This window comes from Hippopotamus amphibius, chromosome 16, assembly GCF_030028045.1.
Source record: "Hippopotamus amphibius kiboko isolate mHipAmp2 chromosome 16, mHipAmp2.hap2, whole genome shotgun sequence".
Taxonomy (NCBI): domain Eukaryota; kingdom Metazoa; phylum Chordata; class Mammalia; order Artiodactyla; family Hippopotamidae; genus Hippopotamus; species Hippopotamus amphibius.
This window is the reverse complement of record NC_080201.1, coordinates 48,438,578-48,452,473: the sequence shown is the minus strand read 5'-3', so window position 1 is coordinate 48,452,473 and position 13,896 is coordinate 48,438,578. Positions and strand designations below refer to the sequence as shown.

The 13,896-nt window shown below is 38.2% G+C and overlaps 1 protein-coding gene across 2 annotated transcripts in view; it reads right to left on the bottom strand.

Annotated features, from left to right (window-relative positions):
• The window catches only part of ZNF527 (zinc finger protein 527), a 36,898-nt gene extending 23,202 nt beyond the window's left edge, over positions 1-13,696 (bottom strand). For both annotated transcript variants that reach the window (XM_057712400.1, XM_057712401.1), the window contains exon 1: positions 12,869-13,696. The gene's annotated coding sequence lies outside the window, so the exon portion shown is untranslated. The remainder of the gene's footprint in view (positions 1-12,868) is intronic.
• Between the last annotated feature and the right edge of the window lie 200 nt (positions 13,697-13,896).

Sequence of the window (13,896 nt, the reverse complement as noted above, 5' to 3'; positions counted from 1 at the left end):
GCTGCAATCTTTGGAATCCATTCTATATTTGCCTTTTTCTCACATCCCACATTTAATTTTTCAGGAAAATTTTGGCTCTATCTTAAAAATACATCCAGAGTCCTGACACTTCTCCCATTTTCACTAACAGTAATCACTCACTTGATTATCACAACCTCCTAATTTTATATTTATAATTTTTCCCACAGATGCTTATTTTTAACAAACAAGCCAAAGTGCTATTTTTAAAATATAAGCCAATCATGTCACTCTTCTCTTTCCCAGTGGCTAATGACTTCCCATCACTTAAAGAAGAAAAAGAACCATCATTAGAGTCTACCAGCTTCTATAAAACCTGGCCTGACATAAGCTCTAGGCCTTCAGCTCCTACTCTCTTCTTTGCACATTCAATTTGAGCCACAGTAGCCTCCTTCCTCCTTGAGAGTCCTGTAACAGCCAGATAAAAGTTCCTGGAGAATTCTACCAAGCATACAAATAAGAACTTATACTGATCCTGCTCAAATTATTCCAAAAATTTGAAGAGGAGGGAACACTCCCAAATTTATTCTATGAAGCCACCATCACCTTGATACCAACACTAGACAAAGACATTACAAAAAAAAAAAAGAAATTACAGGTAAATATGTTTGATGAATGTAGATGCAAAAATTCTCAACAAAATATTAGCAAACCAAATCCAACAATACATAAAAAAAGGATCACACATCATGATGAAGTTGGATTAAATCCACGGTTGCAAGGATGGTTCAACATACAGAAATCAATCAATGTGATACACCACATTAACAAAAGGAAAAACAAAAACTACATGATCATCTCAGTAGACACAGAAAAAGCATTTCATAAAATTCAAAATCCACTCATGACAAAAACTCTTGCCAAAGTGGGTACAGAGGGAGCATATCTCAACATAATAAAAGCCATTTATGACAAATCCACAGCCAACATAATACTCAATGATGAAAAGCTGAAAGCATTCCTGATAAATTCTGGGAGCAAGACAAGAATGCCCACTCTCACTGTTTCTATTCAACATAGTATCGCAAGTCCTATCCACAGCAATCAGACAAGAAAATGAAATAAAACGTATCCAAAATGGAAGGGAAGAGGTAACTGTATCACTATTTCCAGATGACATGATACTCTATATAGAGAATCCTAGAGTCTCCACACAAAAACTATTAAAACTAATAAATGATGGCGGCGAAGTAGAGAGACGTGGAGTGCATCCCTCTCCACAGATGCATTGGGAATGCACGGAAGGACACAGTCATTCCCACAGAGAACCAGCTGAACACCAGCAGACGGCCTCGGACACCAGAAAGGGCTGCGGAGAACCTGACATAGCCGGTAGGGAGGCATCTACGAGGGCTCAAAGAGGGTGAAGCGGCGGAGCTGTGGCAGACGGGAGGGAGTGAGAAACATACGGAGGGTCCGCAGCTCAGCGTTCCCGGACCGAGACATCGATCCGCGGCTGAACGGAGGGTCCAGGAGCGGGAGTGTGGGAACCGGAGAGCTGGTTCAGGGGGAGAAACATTGTTGCCGGTAGGGTGACGGACCGAGAGGACAGGAGGGAGGAGGTCCGCGGAGAGGAGTGCCGATCCCTGAGAGCTGCCCGGCCATGATGGCGGCTGGAGGCTGCAGGCTCCCGGGCGGGGGGGAGGAGCCGCGCGCATAGCCTCTCTCTCTCTTTCTGCGCCTCTGCAACAGGCAGCGGAGAGACGCCCTGCGGGGCCACATAAGGCGCTCAGGGATAACAAGCACCCTCAGGCGCTCGGGCGGGGCTAGATTAAAACTCCTTGCAACGCCAGCAGCAGGGAGGCTGCCGAGAGAAAAAAAAAAAAAAAAAAAACCAGCATCAAAAAGAAAAAACCCCGAGAGAGGCCCAACTCTAAGACTTTCTGTGTACGCCTGAGCCACCAGCGCCCTCTGCAACAGGCACCTCCAAGCCTGACTGAAGCAACAGTGCGCCACTGCTCACTCCCTCCCAGGAGAAGGAGCCACTATTGCACCCTCTCCCTCCCCACACACCGAGGCTTACAGACGAACAATAAAGGAACCTCTGCTGGTCACAGAATAACGCAAAAAAAAAAAAAACCCAAGGCAAGGAAAAGGACACTTATAGCTGAGACGCTAAGGAAACAGAAATAGTAGTATCAATACCTATTGAACTGGTCCATTCGGGGATCAGTTCTGGATTTTTTTTTTTTTTTTTCCTTTCTCTCTCTTTTTTTTTTTTTGATTTATTAAATACGATCTTAGCCCTAAGGGATCTACAAGTTTTACAACATAATTTTTTAAGGATATTTTTTACTCTTTTTTTTTTTTTTTTTTTGCCTTTTAAAATACTTCTATATCTAGCTAAGTTTTTGGTAGTACGGACAAAATATCTTTCATACTTTCCTTTCATCCCTTTCTTTTATACACTTCTATTCCTTTCTTTTTCTTTGCATATTTCCAACCACATTACGCTCTTCTGTTCCCCTTTCTTCCAGCCATTTTAAGTGTATTTTATCTTAACATACTTATAAGCAACACTATCGGTCTGCTCAGACTCCTTGCTCTATTCTCCAGATGATGCACTGCCTTGGTATTAATATTAGGCTTTTGTCTTTATCTTAGTTCTTAGTACAGTTGTCTAATTACATTCTGAGAATCTCCATTCTCTCTGGTGGTACTCCAGCTCATTTCTATATTTGATCCTAGCTTAAAAAATCTCCCTGGATTGATGTTTGTATGTGTAGGGTGTTATTTGTTGTTTGTTTGCTTTTGCTTTTGTCTCTGATTTGTTCTGTTCCAGTTGTCAATTTCTGCTGGGTTTCTCTCTGAATATCTGATAGCACACTGGGGTTCTGTCAGGTCTTTCTAGAGCCTTATGTCCTAACGGATTCAATAATTGTGTGTCTTATACATGTATGTGTTTCCTAGACTGAATATTCGTCTAATCCAATACTTGGACATTAGTCTGAGGCTTGGACAGTCTTCTATAAACACCTCTATCACCAGGACAAGCAACCCCAAAAGCTTGGACAACCATGAGGAAACAAAGAAACACCATGCAGGCAAAGGAGCAGGAAAAAAACCCACAAGACCAAATAAATGAGGAGGAAATAGGAAAAATGCCTGAAAAAGAATTTAGAGTAATGATAGTAAAAATGATACAAAATCTCGATAACAAATTAGAGAAAGTACAAGAAACAGTTCATAAGAACTCAGAAAAACAAACAGCAATGGATAACAAAATAACTGAAATTAAAAATACTCTAGATGCTATAACCAGCAGAATGACTGAGGCAGAAGAACGAATAAGTGAGTTGGAAGATAGAATGGAAGAAATAAACGCCACAGAGCAGGAAAAAGATAAAAAAATAAAAAGACTAGAAGACAGCCTCAGAGACCTCAGTGATAACCTTAAACGTACCAACATTCGAATTATAGGCATCCCAGAAGAAGAAGAAAACAAGAAAGGGTCTGTGAAAATATTTGAAGAGGTTCTAGTGGAAAACTTCCCCAACATGGGAAAGGAAATAATTAACCAAGTCCAAGAAGCACAGAGAGTCCCATACAGAATAAACCCAAGGAGAAATACACCAAGACACATATTAATCAAACTAACGACAATTCAACACAAAGAAAAAAACATTAAAAGCAGCAAGAGAAAAGCAACAAACAACATATAAGGGAAAACCCATCAGGATAACAGCTGACCTTTCTACAGAAACTCTGCAGGCCAGAAGGGAATGGCAGGATATACTGAAAGTCCTGAAAGAGAGAAACCTACAGCCAAGAATACTTTACCCAGCAAGAATCTCATTCAGATTTGAGGGAGAAATCAAAAGCTTTCCAGACAAGCAAAAGTTAAGAGAATTCAGCACCACCAAACCAGCCTTACAACAAGTGCTAAAGGAACTTCTCTAAGTAGGAAACACAAGAAAAGGAAAACACCTACAAATACAAACCCAAAACAATTAAGAAAATGGTAATTGGAACACACATGTCAATAATCACTTTAAATGTAAATGGATTAAATGCTCCAACCAAAAGACACAGACTGGCTGAATGGATACAAAAACAAGACCCTTCTATATGCTGCCTACAAGAAACCCACTTCAGACCAAGGGATACATACAGACTGAAAGTGAAGGGATGGAAAAAGATATTCCATGCAAATGGAAGTCAAAAGAAAGCTGGAGTAGCAATACTCATATCAGACAAATTAGACTTGAAAGTAAAGACTATTAAAAGAGACAAGGAAGGGCACTACATAATGATCAAGGGATCCATCCAAGAAGAACATATCACAATGGTAAATATCTATGCCCCCAATATAGGAGCACCTCAATACATAAGGCAAATGCTAACAGCTATAAAAGGGGACATCGACAGGAACACAATTATAGTGGGAGACTTGAACACCCCACTTACATCAATGGACAGATCATCCAAACAGAAAATCAATAAAGACACACAAGCTTTAAATGACACATTAGACCATCTCGACTTAATTGATATTTATAGGACATTCCATCCAAAAACGACAGAATACACTTTCTTCTCAAGTGCACACGGAACATTTTCCAGGATAGATCACATCTTGGGTCACAAATCAAACCTCAGCAAATTCAAGAAAATTGAAATCATATCAAGCATCTTCTCAGACCACAACGCCATGAGACTAGATATCAATTACAGGAAAAAAACTGCAAAAAATACAAACACATGGAGGCTAAACAATTCACTATTAAACAACCAAGGAATCACTACAGAAATCAAAGAGGAAATCAAAAAGTATCTAGAAACAAATGACAACGAAAACACAACAACCCAAAACCTATGGGACGCAGCAAAAGCAGTTCTAAGAGGGAAGTTTATAGCAATACAGTCCTACCTTAAGAAACAAGAAAATGATCGAATAAACAACCTAAGCTTACACCTCAAACAACTAGAGAAAGAAGAACAAAGAAACCCCAAAGTGAGCAGAAGGAAAGAAATCGTAAAGATCAGAGCAGAAATAAATGAAAAAGAAAGGAAAGAAACCATAAGAAAAATAAATAAAACTAAAAGCTGGTTCTTTGAGAAGATTAACAAAATTGATAAACCATTAGCCAGACTCATCAAGAAAAAAAGGGAGAAGATGCAAATCAACAGAATTAGAAATGAAAAAGGAGAAGTCACAACGGACACCTCAGAAATACAAAACATCATGAGAGACTACTACAAGCAACTATATGCCAATCAATTGGATAACCTGGAAGAAATGGATACATTCTTAGAAAAATACAATCTTCCAAGACTGAACCAGGAAGAAATAGAAACCATGAACAGACCAATCACAAGTACAGAAATTGAGGCAGTGATTAAAAATCTCCCAACACACAAAAGCCCAGGACCAGATGGATTCACAGGCGAATTCTATCAAACATTTCGAGAAGAGTTAACACCTATCCTTCTCAAACTCTTCCAAAATATTGCAGAAGGCGGAGCACTCCCAAACTCATTCTATGAGGCTACCATCACCCTGATACCAAAACCAGGCAAAGATGTCACAAAAAAAGAAAACTACAGACCAATATCACTGATGAATATAGATGCAAAAATCCTCAACAAAATACTAGCTAACAGACTGCAACAGCACATTAAAAAAATCATACACCACGATCAAGTGGGGTTTATCCCTGGGATGCAAGGATTCTTCAATATACGCAAATCAATCAACGTGATACATCATATCAACAAATTGAAGGATAAAAACCATATGATCATTTCAATAGATGCAGAAAAAGCTTTTGACAAAGTTCAACATCCATTTATGATAAAAGCTCTCCAGAAAATGGGCATAGAAGGAAATTACCTCAACATCATAAAAGCCATATATGACAAACCAAAAGCCAACATTGTTCTCAATGGAGAAAAACTGGAAGAATTCCCTCTAAGAACAGGAACAAGACAAGGGTGTCCACTCTCACCACTGTTATTCAACATAGTTTTGGAAGTGTTAGCCACAGCAATCAGAGAAGAAAAAGAAATTAAAGGAATCCAAATTGGAAAAGAAGAAGTAAAATTATCACTCTTTGCAGATGACATGATACTATATATAGAAAACCCTAAAGACTCTACCAGAAAACTGCTAGCACTCATTGATGAGTTTAGTAAAGTAGCAGGATACAAAATTAATGCACAGAAATCTCTTGCATTCCTATACACTAACAACGGAAGAGCAGAAAGAGAAATTAAGGAAACTCTCCCATTCACCATTGCAACCAAAAGAATAAAATACCTAGGAATAAACCTGCCTAAGGAGGCAAAAGATCTGTATGCAGAAAACTTTAAGACATTGATGAAAGAAATCAAAGATGACATAAACAGATGGAGGGATATACCATGTTCCTGGATTGGAAGAATCAACATCATGAAAATGACTGTACTACCCAAAGCAATTTACAGATTTAATGCAATCCCGATCAGATTACCAATGGCATTTTTCACAGAACTAGAGCAAGAAATCTTACGATTTGTATGGAAACGCAAAAGACCCCGAATAGCCAAAGCAATCTTGAGAAGGAAAAATGGAGTTGGTGGAATCAGGCTTCCTGACTTCAAACTATACTACAAGGCCATAGTGATCAAGACAATCAGGTACTGGCACAAAAATAGAAAGGAAGATCAATGGAACAGAATAGAGAACTCAGAAGTAAGCCCAAACACATATAGGCACCTTATCTTTGACAAAGGAGGCACGAGTATACAATGGAAAAAAGACAGCCTCTTCAATAAGTGGTGCTGGGAAAACTGGACAGCAACATGTAAAAGAATGAAATTAGAACACTTCCTAACACCATACACAAAAATAAACTCCAAATGGATTAAAGACCTACATATAAGGCCAGACACTATCAAACTCCTAGAGGAAAACATAGGCAGAACACTCTTTGACATACATCAAAGCAACATCCTTTTTGACCCACCTCCTAGAATCATGGAAATAAAATCAAGAATAAATGAATGGGACCTCATGAAACTTAAAAGCTTTTGCACAGCAAAAGAAACCATAAACAAGACTAAAAGGCAACCCTCAGAATGGGAAAAAATAATTGCCTATGAAACAACGGACAAAGGATTAACCTCCAAAATATACAAGCAGCTCATGCAGCTTCATACCAAAAAAGCAAATAACCCAATCCACAAATGGGCAGAAGACCTAAATAGACATTTCTCCAAAGAAGACATACAGATGGCCAACAAACACATGAAAAGATGCTCAACATCACTCATCATCAGAGAAATGCAAGTCAAAGCCACAATGAGGTATCACCTCACACCAATCAGAATGGCCATCATCACAAAGTCTGGAAACAACAAATGTTGGAGAGGGTGTGGAGAAAAGGGAACTCTCCTGCACTGTTGGTGGGACTGTAAGTTGGTACAGCCACTATGGAAAACAGTTTGGAGGTTCCTTAAAAAACTACAAATAGAACTACCATATGATCCAGTCATCCCACTCCTGGGCATATACCCAAAGAAAACCATAATCCCAAAAGAAACTTGTACCATAATGTTTATTGCAGCACTCTTTACAATAGCCAGGACATGGAAGCAACCTAAATGCCCATCAACAACTGAATGGATACAGAAGATGTGGCATATATATACAATGGAATATTACTCAGCTATAAAAAGGGATGAGATGGAGCTATATGTAATGAGGTGGATAGAACTACAATCTGTCATACAGAGTGAAGTAAGTCAGAAAGAGAAAGACAAATATTGTATGCTAACTCACATATACGGAATCTAAAAATGGTACTGATGAACTCAGTGACAAGAACAGGGAAGCAGATACAGGGAATGGACTGAAGAACTCGAGGTATGGGAGGGGGCGGGGGGTGAAGGGGAAACTGAGAAGAAGCAGGAGAGTAGTACAGACATATATATACTACCAACTGTAAAATAGTCAGTGGGAAGTTGTTGTATAACAAAGGGAGTCCAACTCGAGGATGGAAGATGCCTTAGAGGACTGGGGCAGGGAGGGTGGGGGGGGATCGAGGGGGGGCGTCAAGGAAGGGAGGGAATATGGGGATATGTGTATAAAAACAGTTGATTGAACCTGGTGTACCCCCCAAAAAAATAAAATAAAAAAAAAAAAACAAACTAATAAATGAATTCAGCAAGGTATTATGATACAAGATTAATATATGGAAATCTGTTACATTTCTTTATACACTAACAATGGAATATCAGAAAGAGAAAGTAAAAAAAAATCCTGTTTAAAATCACATCCAACCCCCCTCCCCCAAAAAACCAAAAAACAAAACAAAACAAAAACCTAGGAATAAACTTAACCAAGGAGGTGAAAGACCTATATGCTGAAAACTATAAAACATTGGTAAAAGACACTGAAGATGATTCAAAGAAATGGAAACATATCCAATGCTCTTGGATTGGAAGAATTAATATTGTTAAAATGACCATACTACCCAAAGCAATCTACAGACTTAATGTGATCCCTATCAAAATACCCATGACATTTTTCACAGAACTAGAACAAATACTCCTAAAATTTACTCCAGAATTCTCAAAGCAATCCTGAAGAAAAGAACAAAGCTGGAGGCATAACCCTTCCAGACTTCAGATTATACTACAAAGCCACAGTAATCAAAACTGTAGTACTGGCATAAAAACAGATATATATATCAATGGAAAAGAAAAGAGAGCCCAGAAATAAACACACACACTTTGTCAATTAATCTGTGACAAAGGAGGCAAGAATATACAATGGAAAAAAGACAGTGTCTTCAACAAGCGGTGTTGGGAAAGCTGGAGAGCTACATCTAAAGCAAAGAAATTAAAACACTCTCTCACACCATCTACAAAAATAAACTCAAAATTGTTTAAAGACCTAAATATAAGACATGACACCATAAAACCTCTAGAAGAGAACAGAGGCAAAACATTCTCTGACATCATAAATCGTAGCAATATTTTCTTAGATCAGTCTTCCAAGGCAAAAGAAATAAAAGTAAAAATACACAAATGGGACCTCATCAAACTTAAAAGCTTTTGCACAGCAAAGGAAACCATCAACAAAATGAAAAGACAGCCTATGGAGTGGGAAAAAATATTTGCAAAGATTATGACAGACAAGGGCTTAATATCCAAAATATACTAACAGTTCACAAAACTCAGTATTGAAAAAACAAACAATCGAGTCAAAAAATGGGCAAAAGACCTACATAGACATTTCTCTAAAAAAAGACATCCAGGTGGCCAATAGGCACATGAAAAGATTCTCAACATTGCTAATTATTAGAGAAATGCAAATCAAAACTACAATGAAGTACCACCTCATACTGGTCAGAATGGCCATTATCCAAATGTCTACAAATAATAAATGCTGGAGAGGCTGTGGAAAAAAGGGAACCCTCCTACACTGTTGGTGGGAATGTAAATTGGTGCAGCCACTATGGAAAACAGTATGGAGTTTCCTTAAAAAAAACTAAATATAGAGCTATCATAGGGTCCAACAATCCCACTCCTGGGTATATACCTGGAAAAGAAGAAAATTCTAATTTGAAAATATACATGCACTCCAATGTTCACAATAGCACTATTTACAATAGCCAAGACAGGGAAACAACCAAAGTGCCCATCAACAGACAACTGGCTTAAGAACATGTGGTACATATACACAATGGAATATTACTCAGCCATAAAAAAGAATGAAATATCGCCATTTGCAGCAACATGGATGAACCTAGAGAATATTATACTTAAAGAAGTAACTCAGACAAAGACAAATATATGGTATTATTTACTTATATGTGGAATCTAAAAAATAATACAAATGAATCTATATGCAAAACAGAAAATAAGATAGCTTCCTCCACAAGAGGGCAGACAGCAGTATCAAGCAGTATCAGCAGTATTTCGTCTTGTAGAACTGAAAACCACAGCCACAGAAAGATAGAGAAAATGAAAAAGCAGAGGACTTTGTACCAGATGAAGGGACAGGATAAAAACCCAGAAAAACAACTAAATGGAGAGGAGATAGGCACCCTTCCGGAAAAAGAATTCAGAATAATGATAGTGAAGATGATCCAGGACTTTGAAAAAAGACTGGATGCAAAGATCGAAAAGTTTACCAAAGACCTAGAAGAATTAAAGAGCAAACAAACAGAGATCTGCAACACAATAACGGAAATGAAAACTACACTAGAAGGAACCAATAGCAGATTAACTGAGGCAGAAGGGCGAATAAGTGACCTGGAAGACAGAATGGTGATAATCACTGATGCGGAAAAGAATAAAGAAAAAAGAATGAAAAGAACTGAAGACAGCCTAAGAGACCTCTGGGACAATGTTAAATGCACCAACATTCACATTATAGGGGTCCCAGAAGGAGAAGAGAGAGAGAAAGGACCTGAGAAAATATTAGAAGAGATTATAGTTGAAAACTTCCCCAACATGGGAAAGGAAATAGCTACCCAAGTCCAGGAAGCACAGAGATTCCCAGGCAGGATAAACCCAAGGAGAAACACACCAAGACATATGGTAGTCAAACTGACAAAAATTAAAGACAGAGAAATGTTATTAAAAGCAACAAGGGAAAAACAACAAATAACATACAAGGGAACTCCCATAAGAGTAAGAGCTGATTTCTCAGCAGAAACTCTGCAAGCCAGAAGGGAGTGGCATGATATATTTCAAGTGATGAAAGGGAAGAACCTACAACCAAGAATACTCTACCCAGCAAGGATCTCATTCAGATTTGATGGAGAAATCAAAAGCTTTACAGACAAGCAACAGCTAAGAGAATTCAGCACCACCAAACCAGCCCTACAACAAATGCTAAAGGAACTTCTCTAAGCAGGAAACATAAGAGAAGAAAAGGACCTACAGAAACAAAAACAAAACAATTAAGAAAATGGTAATAGGAACATACATATCAATAATTACCTTGAATGTAAATGGACTAAATGCACCAACCAAAAGACACAGACTGGCTGAATGGATACAAAAACAAGACCCATATATATGCTGTCTACAAGAGACCCACTTCAGACCTAGGGACACATACAGGCTGAAAGTGAGGGGATGGAAAAAGATATTCCATGCAAATGGAAATCAAAAGAAAGCTGGAGTAGCAATAGTTATATCAGATAAAATAGACTTTAAAATAAAAAATGTTACAAGAGACAAGAAAGGACATTACATAAAGATCAAGGGATCCATCCAAGAAGAGGAGATAATTATAAATATATATGCACCCAATATAGGAACACCTCAATACATAAGGCAAATGCTAACAACTATGAAAGAGGAAATGCAAGGCAGAAATAGAGACACAGGTGTAGAGAACAAACACATGGACACCAAGTGGGGAAAGCGGGGAGGGTTGGGGGAGAATGAATTGGGAGATTGGGATACCAAATTGTACACTCTAAATATATGCTGTTTATTGTCTGTTAACTGTATCTCAATAAAAGTTTTAAAAAAAAGAAAAGAAAAAAATAAATAAAAAAAAACAGAAGTAAAAAACAAACAAACAGAAAACAGACTCACAGACATAGAAAACAAATGTATGGTTACCAAAGGGGAGAGAGAGAGAGGAGGCATAAGTTAGGAGTATGGAATTAATAGACACAAACTACCATACATAAAATACATAAGAAACAATCACAGGGAATTATATTCAATTAATAACCTATAATGAAATATAACCTGAAAAATGTATATATGACAGTGAGTCAAAAATTATCTACTCTGGCTGTAGAATTTATTCTAATTAACTTTTAGAAAAGACAAATACATCTTTTTTTCGACATAATCTCCTTGCTTTTCTTTTTTTCTTTTTTTTTTCCTTGCTTTTCAATATACTTTGTCCATCTGTCAACAAGCTTTCACATTCCCTTATTAAAAAATGTTTTAGGCTCACCTTCAAGCCACGAATGCACTGCTGTCTTCACTTCTTCATCAGAAGTGAATCTTCGTACTAATAAGGCTGCTTTCAGGGGACCAAACAGGTGAAAGTCCAATGCAGCAAGATCAGGACTATAGGGAGGATGCTTTAACGCCTCAAAACGAAGTTTTTGCATGTGGACAGTGTGGGCAGAAGTGTGCAGACGTGCACACTCTCAGGCCACAAAAAAAACAAATCACTGTACGCTGCTCTTCTTTCATGCAAATCACAAGTGGGGCATCCATTTCTGCTCGCACTGCAGTTACAAATGAATTGATGTAACACGTTCACACCTGCACAACAGTGACTGGGGAGACAGTAGCCTTGAACGGAAAGCACTGATAAGACAGTGCGGCCAACAGAAGTTTTAATATAACCAGACAGCGGATAATTTTTGACTTACCCTTGTATATAGAGAGATATATAGATATATAAAAAACTGAATCGCTTTGCTGTATACCTGAAACTAATACAATATTGTAAATCAACTATACTTCAATTAAAAAAGAAAAATGAAATATTGTACAAATGAACTCTGAGCTATAAGTGTTGGCCTGACATCTGAACTGATTCCTTTTAATCTAACCAGAAACATGTAAATCTCCACCACAGAAAGCAGATTAGGATCAAGTGAAGAGCTCTTTCTCTGCAAAATATTTGAACATAGTATAATCAAGGGAGATATGATTAGTAAACCACTCTACAAACTACAGTGCATTTTTTCTGGAGATAATCAATACAAAAGTGCTTAGCATGTTATCTACGTACTTGTTCAGTAAATGTAAAATGCATTCAGGTAAGTTAATTTCATCAAACTAACCAATTTCAAGGGTGAGAAAGTTTGTCCTCTGGCCCCTTTATTACCTTTACCCAAATCACTGATTTAAGCATATCAAACCCTTTATCACATACCTTCAAAACACAGCTTACTCCAAAGGACAGTCCCCACTCCAGCCTGGCATTCAGACTCTGGCTGACCTGTGCCAAAAAGAACTTTCCAGGCCAGGCAGGGAAAAGTCAAGGAGTGATGCTAGGAGGGTGTGATTTGGTCAGTGGTTTCCACCTCAATGTCCCTGGGGACAAAGGGAAAGGTAGGAAGTGAACATGTGGACCTGGCAGGCCATGTCTAATTGGAAATTCTGTCAACCCAGAATGTGGACCAAGCACAGAGAGAATAATTTGTTCACAGAGAAGCAGATTATCCAGATTTCTAGGTGAAATTTTCCTATTATTAATGCTGAAAACTCACTCAAACATAATGACTGTTCTGATCAAACAAAGCCCTCCCTGGTGGACATGTGTACAGCTACTGTATCTTCAGCTGGTATAAAAAAAAAGAGAGAGAGAGAGGGAGGGAGGGAGGGAGGGAGGGAGAGAGAAAGAGAGAAAGAAAGAGAAAAAGAAAAAAAGAAAAGAAAAATTAACCTTAAATAAGCCCACGGGCCATGACACGCTCCCAAACTATGTCAAGGGCAGTGTGACTGGCATCTAAGAATAACCATATTTCCTGCCCTCCTCCTTCCCCCTGGCATGTCTTCTCCAGCCCACCAAATCCTGGAAAGCAGTCTGCCTGTTCCCCTGAAAGTCCTCCCTCACCTCTCCAGCCCAGGGGAGTCTCTGATACCTCTGCTCTCTTCCTACATCAACTACCACTGGCATTTAAGCACTGACCTCTCTATTTTTTGTTTGTTTGTTTACAATTTAACTTAGATTTATTATACTTTAAAAGAATTTTTATTGGAGAATAGTTCCTTTACACCGTTGTGTTAATTTCAGATGTACAGAAAAGTGAATCAGTTATATTGTGTTGGCAAAAAAATTCATTCAGGTTTTTCCGTAACATCTTATGGAAAAACCCAACCGAACTTTTTGTCCAACCCAATATACATACATATATCCACTCTTCTTTTAGATTTTTTTCCATATAGGCCATTATAAAG